Genomic DNA, 5,913 nt, shown 5'->3' on the forward strand with positions numbered 1-5,913 from the left:
ACATTGCAAAGGTCCTGAAGGGGGTGCCCCCATCCTTCCAAAGCACAACAGAATCAGGAGGCCTTTACTGGACAAAGAAGAGTTGTTTATAGGGAAAAGGAAGCTATTTCCAAACTAAGGCTAAATCAGGGGCAAGCTTGGAATCTTTATCAAAGAATCATAACTTTGGGATATTTAGTATTTAGTATTTAGGGACTTTGGAAATCATCTAATCTCACCCCCAAATTTGTTTTGTATCTTTAGAAAAAAATCAGATTTTTATTTTTTAATTACTTTCATTTTGAAAGTAATCATTTTTATTCTCCCCATCTAAAGAGTTACTCCTTGTTTCAAAGAATAAAAGAGAAAGTAATAAATTAAATAGTTCTGCAAAGCTAATATTTCTCTTTAAAATTAATTTTTTTTTCATTGAATAAATATCTATTTTCTCTCTTTCATCCCTAAAATAAATAAAAGAAAATCAAAACTCTTATACCAAGTTTGTATAACTTGTTATAAGCAAAGTAAATTTCTATATTGGTCTTTTCAGTCTGTTAGACAGAAAAAAACTTTTTATGTACCTACTATGTTTCAAGTAGCATGCAATGTGCTTTGGATACAAAGATAGGAAAAAATACAGTCCCTAATCTCAAGTTTTACAGGAATACAACATGCAAAAGTACAAACAAACCATAATATAGAATAAATTGGAGATGAAAATCACTAGAAATAGGGATATGTTTTATCCTGTTCCCCAAGTTCATCATTTCTCATTAGGAGGTAGATACAATAATCCGTAATTGGTTCTCTGGAATTGTGGTTGAAAAACTAACAGCATTTAAACTTATCTAAAAATATTGGTAGTATTTCTTCAAATCTACAAAGAAGGAAGGTGGGGCATTTCTCATCTTTTCTTTAAGATGAGATCAACCTTAGTTGATCATTAGAATTATATAGCAATGACTCCCTTAATTTACAGAGAAGGAATTTGAGGAAGAGAGCAACTGAATGATTTGCTCAAGATTATACAGTGGATCTTTTTTTTTTCTTTAAACCCTTACCTTCCATCTTGGAGCCAGAAGACTAGTAAGGGCTAAGCAATGGAGGTCAAGTGACTTGCCCAGGGTCACACAGCTGGGAAGTGTCTCAGGCCAGATTTGAACCTAGGACCTTCCATCTCTAGGCCTGGCTCTCAATCCACTGAGCTACCCAGCTGCCCTCACAGTGGATCTTTTCAATAATGATTTACAAGTTTCAAAGGTATTGATAGCTGGGAACTACTTTAGTTTTTGTCCCAGTCTGAAAAGTTCCATGTGTCTGGAAGTGTGAGAGAGGCAGAGAAAGATGGAATGAGAAGCCCATGTCAGAGCCCTTTGAAACATGTCTTTGCCCAAATACTCCTTATCAGAATCAGCTTTATCACTATTCTCCCATAGGTAAAATTCTGATTCTTTGCCCTTGTTTCTTTTGTACATTTATAAGACCTGTGCAGACCCTAGCTTTCTTCTTTATACTTTGGTTCTCAGCTGTGAAATTCTGGTATCTCACTTTTCCCTTTCCTACCTATCTGATGTCCAAGTCCTGAAAATAGCTTTATAAATACTCAGCTTGTTCCTTGTGGATCCCTTATATCTCCTACTTTCTCCTTCCTTCCTGCAACATCAGCCCCCATGAGTTCTTGTGCTTCTCTGCCTTAGCTTTCTTTCTTCTCCACAGTTGGTCCAAAGACAACTGGATCATGAGATTTTAGAGAACATGGAGTCCAAACCTCTTTTATTTATTTGTCTCATAGGAGAACTTGGTATAGACAGTTTTCTCCTCCAGAGTTGCCTATACTAATGAAATCCCAAGAGAAATATATATATATATATATATATATATATACACATAAATATAAATGCATATACATTACATAAATATAAATATATGTGTGTATATATATACATATATACACACACACATAAATTATAAGCTTCTTAAGAGCAGGGGCTCTATCTTTTCCCTCTTTGTATCCCCAGTGTTTAGCACAATGCCTGGTATATAGTAGGTGCTTAATAAATGTTTACTGAATAAATGAATATATACACACATAAATATACATATATATATATAAATATACATACACACATATATCATTTTGAGGTTTAATTCATGCCATTGAAGTTTATGCTATAGTTGTTACAAGCAACTCCCCCAAACACTTTTGTAGCAAAGCATGGAACTTTGGAAAGATCATTGGACTTGGGGTCCAAGGACCTGTATTTAAATTCCCTTTTTTACTTGCTACTAATATGACTTTAGGCAAACCACAACCTCTCTGGGTCTCAGTCTTCTTAAATATAAAATGAGGGATCCAGAAGAGATGGCTTCTGATGTCCCTCTCAGCACTAAATCTATAAAGGGCATTGGGTGCTGGACCTCAAATCAAGAAGAGTCTAAATTCAGCATTAGATACTACTTAATTGCCTATATGACCCTGGGAAATTTGCCTAACCTCTTTTAGTTTCTATTTTCTCATCTGTAAAAAAGAAAATAATAGCATTTACTTTGAAGGATTTTTGAGAGGGTCTAAATAGAAAAGATATATAAAGCATTTTGCAAACCTCAAAGCATTATCTAAGTGCTAGTTATAAATAGCAATAATAAAATTATTATTATTATTGATTATGATGATGTCATCAGTGAATAATATGGCAAAGAGAAGATGGAGTGGTCACATGGAGAGAATGAGGGATAATAATAATGATTACTGTTAAAATTTATTATATCCTATATAACATGTGACATATTATACATATGTGATATACAATATAATTATATGATATGTAAGATTATATGATAAAATAGAATATAGCTAGGAGTATTATTATTCTAATTCCTATGAAAGGAAAACACTTCAGCAAAACTGATCCAGAACCACTTATAGCACATGTAATATTTCATATCCATCCCTCTACTTCTTCCTCCCACCCCCATCATCTACCAAGATGAGAGGTTGGGCATATACTTCATTACTGATTCTCTATCAATCTCCTTTTATTTAACACATGAGCAAACAAGTCAAGTCAACAAGATTTTTTTTTTAAGGATTTATTATGTATGAGCCAAACAATGTGCCAAGCACTGGGCATACAAAGAAAGCCCAAAGACAAACCCTGTTCTCTAAGAACTCAACATCTAATGGGAGAAGTAACATGTAAGCACCTATGTTCAAAGAAGATATGGACAGGATAAATTAGAAATAATCTGAGAGGGAAGGGACTAAGAATAAGGGGGACTGGGAAGGACTTCAGAGGAGGGAACTGAGACCCAAAGGAGACAAGGAACTTGTCACACATCACACAGCCAGCAAATTAGAATCTAAATCCCTGCCAGTGTTTTTCCTATTGAACCTCCTGATTCACCCTTGGGATCTTGAAGTTCTCTCAGGTTATAACCTCCTTCATACCTCATGCTCTCCTCTCTTATTTGGATACCTTTACCTGCCTTTCCCCTCAGAGTCTATATCTCATGGTGAAGAACTATGAAATGCAAGGGATGGGTGATCTCCTCAGCCTGGAGGAAATCTCTCTTCCTATCTGAATGTTCCTTCTATGACTTACAAGAAAAATCCTGTAGAATCGTCAAAAGCACCTAGAGTTTAAGTGACTTTCTTAGAGCAACACAACTACCAACTGTCAGAGGTGGGATTGGAAACTAGGTCTTCTTTAATCCAAATCCTGCAGTCTATCCGACATACCATGCCCTCTTTATATCGGCTCCTTCCATTAAGACCAATATAATAATACTTTTAGACTTAAGATCACAAACCAGTGTTTAACACAGTGCCTGACACATAATGGGGTCTGCATAAATACTTATTAAAACCCAACCATTCAGATTTGTTTTGGTGCCTTTGAAAACTCTATTTCAAATGAGGTTCAAAGAGTTGGTTTGTATTCTCTGGGCTGATGCTTTTAGCACAGAATTAATGTGAAAATAATGTGATCATCATGTTTTCATTACCAGCTTTAGCTGTCATTATCTCAACTCAATTAAATGGGGCATATGAAAGAGAAATGCTCCAAGAATTTGTGTCATCTTTGAGCAGGGGCCAAGCTAATTTCTGTATCATTCCAATGTTATATATGAGGTGTTCAGGGAAGACTAACACACCTCTGATATGAGGGCTGCCAAGCCCTTTTCTGGCTGATCATCCACTTTGGTGTCCTCCTCTTACCCATCTCTCACCTGTAGCTCCAAGAAGTTGACATGTATAGTGGCTACACATCCTGGTAAAACTGTCTTGGAAGGCTGAAGGTAGCACACAGACTATCTTCTAAGGAGAGATCTACTCCAAGAATGTAAAGACTTCTCCCAGTGGAATGAATGGGCAGATAAGAACCAACAGCCATGAAGGCTGCCAAAGCAGGCACCATAGAATGACCAGTGTAGAATTAGTTGGACATCAAAGACACCAAGGTTATCCTCCGCACCCCAACACATTGACAATCATCCTGACTTTTGTCCTTCCACTGAACTTGGATGATTCTGAAAGAGAATGAGGCTGACAACTTTGTACAATTCCACCTCACTTAAATTTAATTCATCCTCTAGTCAAGATATCACTTGTGTCATTGGTCCTCTTTGAAAATAAAGGACAAAAAATAGCAATGAGAAAATTTGTGGCTTTACACTTCACTCTCCACAATACATCACTACCCTATTTACCTTTTCAGTCTCATCTCAAACAACCCCTTTTTGTATAGTCTGTTTTCCAGCCAAATTGAACTTCTGAGAGCCTTGTATTTTCCTGAGCCTGTGTCTTCATTATCTATGCCTGGAATTCCCTCTTCCCATACTCAAGCTATTGAATCCTTACCTTGTCCTTTCTCCAAATGCCACTTGGAGAAAGTCCTTCTGAATTTTCTGGTCAGAAATGACCTCTTTCCCCACTGACCTCACATAACACTTTTTATCTCTGTGATAACACTTGAGATTTACTTAAATACATCAAAGACATACGTTCTTCTCTAATAATTATTTAAGTGCATCTCTGCAATGTCCTGTAGCTATTTGGGAATGGGTCATAACCTCATTAAATGGACTATAAGTTTCAGGAGGGCAGTGATAATATCTTATCTAAACTTTCTATCTCCCTTGTTTAACTCAATTCTCTGAACACAATGGTTTTTAACAAAACACTTACAGAATCTACTTTAACTGAACTATGGCCAAAAGAAAAAAGAGATTTATCCTATAAGTGCTTTCCCCCTCCCATCTGAAAAAATACTGTCCTGTAGCTCTTTGTATAATGACAAGTAATATTTGTATAGAACTTTGTTATCTAAAATAATTTACATAGATTATTACATTTGATCAACAACCCCATGATGTATATACTAGTATTGTCCCCATTTTTCTGATGAAGAAATTGAAACTGAGAGAGATGTTAAATAAATTACTTCATTCCCAGCTCACTCACTCTCTGGACTGCTCCATCTCCTCAGCTACCTAAAGAATGATCCTGACTTGCTTTTCTTATTGCTGAATCCATGAGTAGGATCATTATTTTTTTTATTTTTTTTTTAATTTTAATGTTATTTTATTTGGTCGTTTTCATACATTATTCACTGGAAACAAAGATCGTTTTCTTTTCCTCCCCTCCCCTTCCCCCCCCCCCCCCCCCCCCCCCCCCCCCCCCCGCCTTTCCCTCTCCCATAGCCGACGCATGATTCCACTGGTTATCACATGTGTTCTTGACTGGAACCCATTTCCCTGTTGTTGGAGTTTGCATTATAGTGTTCATTTAGAGTCTCTCCTCAGTCTTATCTCCTCCAACCCTGTAGTCAAGCAGTTGCTTTTCAGCGGTGTTTTTACTCCCACAGTTTATCCTCTGCTTGTGGGTAGTTTTTTTTTTTTTTTAGATCCCTGCAGAATGTTCAGGGATTGCAT

At 36.5% G+C, this 5,913-nt stretch overlaps 1 non-coding gene across 1 annotated transcript; it reads right to left on the reverse strand.

The window, feature by feature from the left end:
• Positions 1-4,026: 4,026 nt before the first annotated feature.
• On the reverse strand, positions 4,027-4,132 carry LOC130455343 (U6 spliceosomal RNA). The gene has a single exon (XR_008913250.1). It is a non-coding gene; the product is annotated as a U6 spliceosomal RNA (small nuclear RNA).
• Between the last annotated feature and the right edge of the window lie 1,781 nt (positions 4,133-5,913).

Source organism: Monodelphis domestica, chromosome 6, assembly GCF_027887165.1.
Source record: "Monodelphis domestica isolate mMonDom1 chromosome 6, mMonDom1.pri, whole genome shotgun sequence".
NCBI lineage: Eukaryota > Metazoa > Chordata > Mammalia > Didelphimorphia > Didelphidae > Monodelphis > Monodelphis domestica.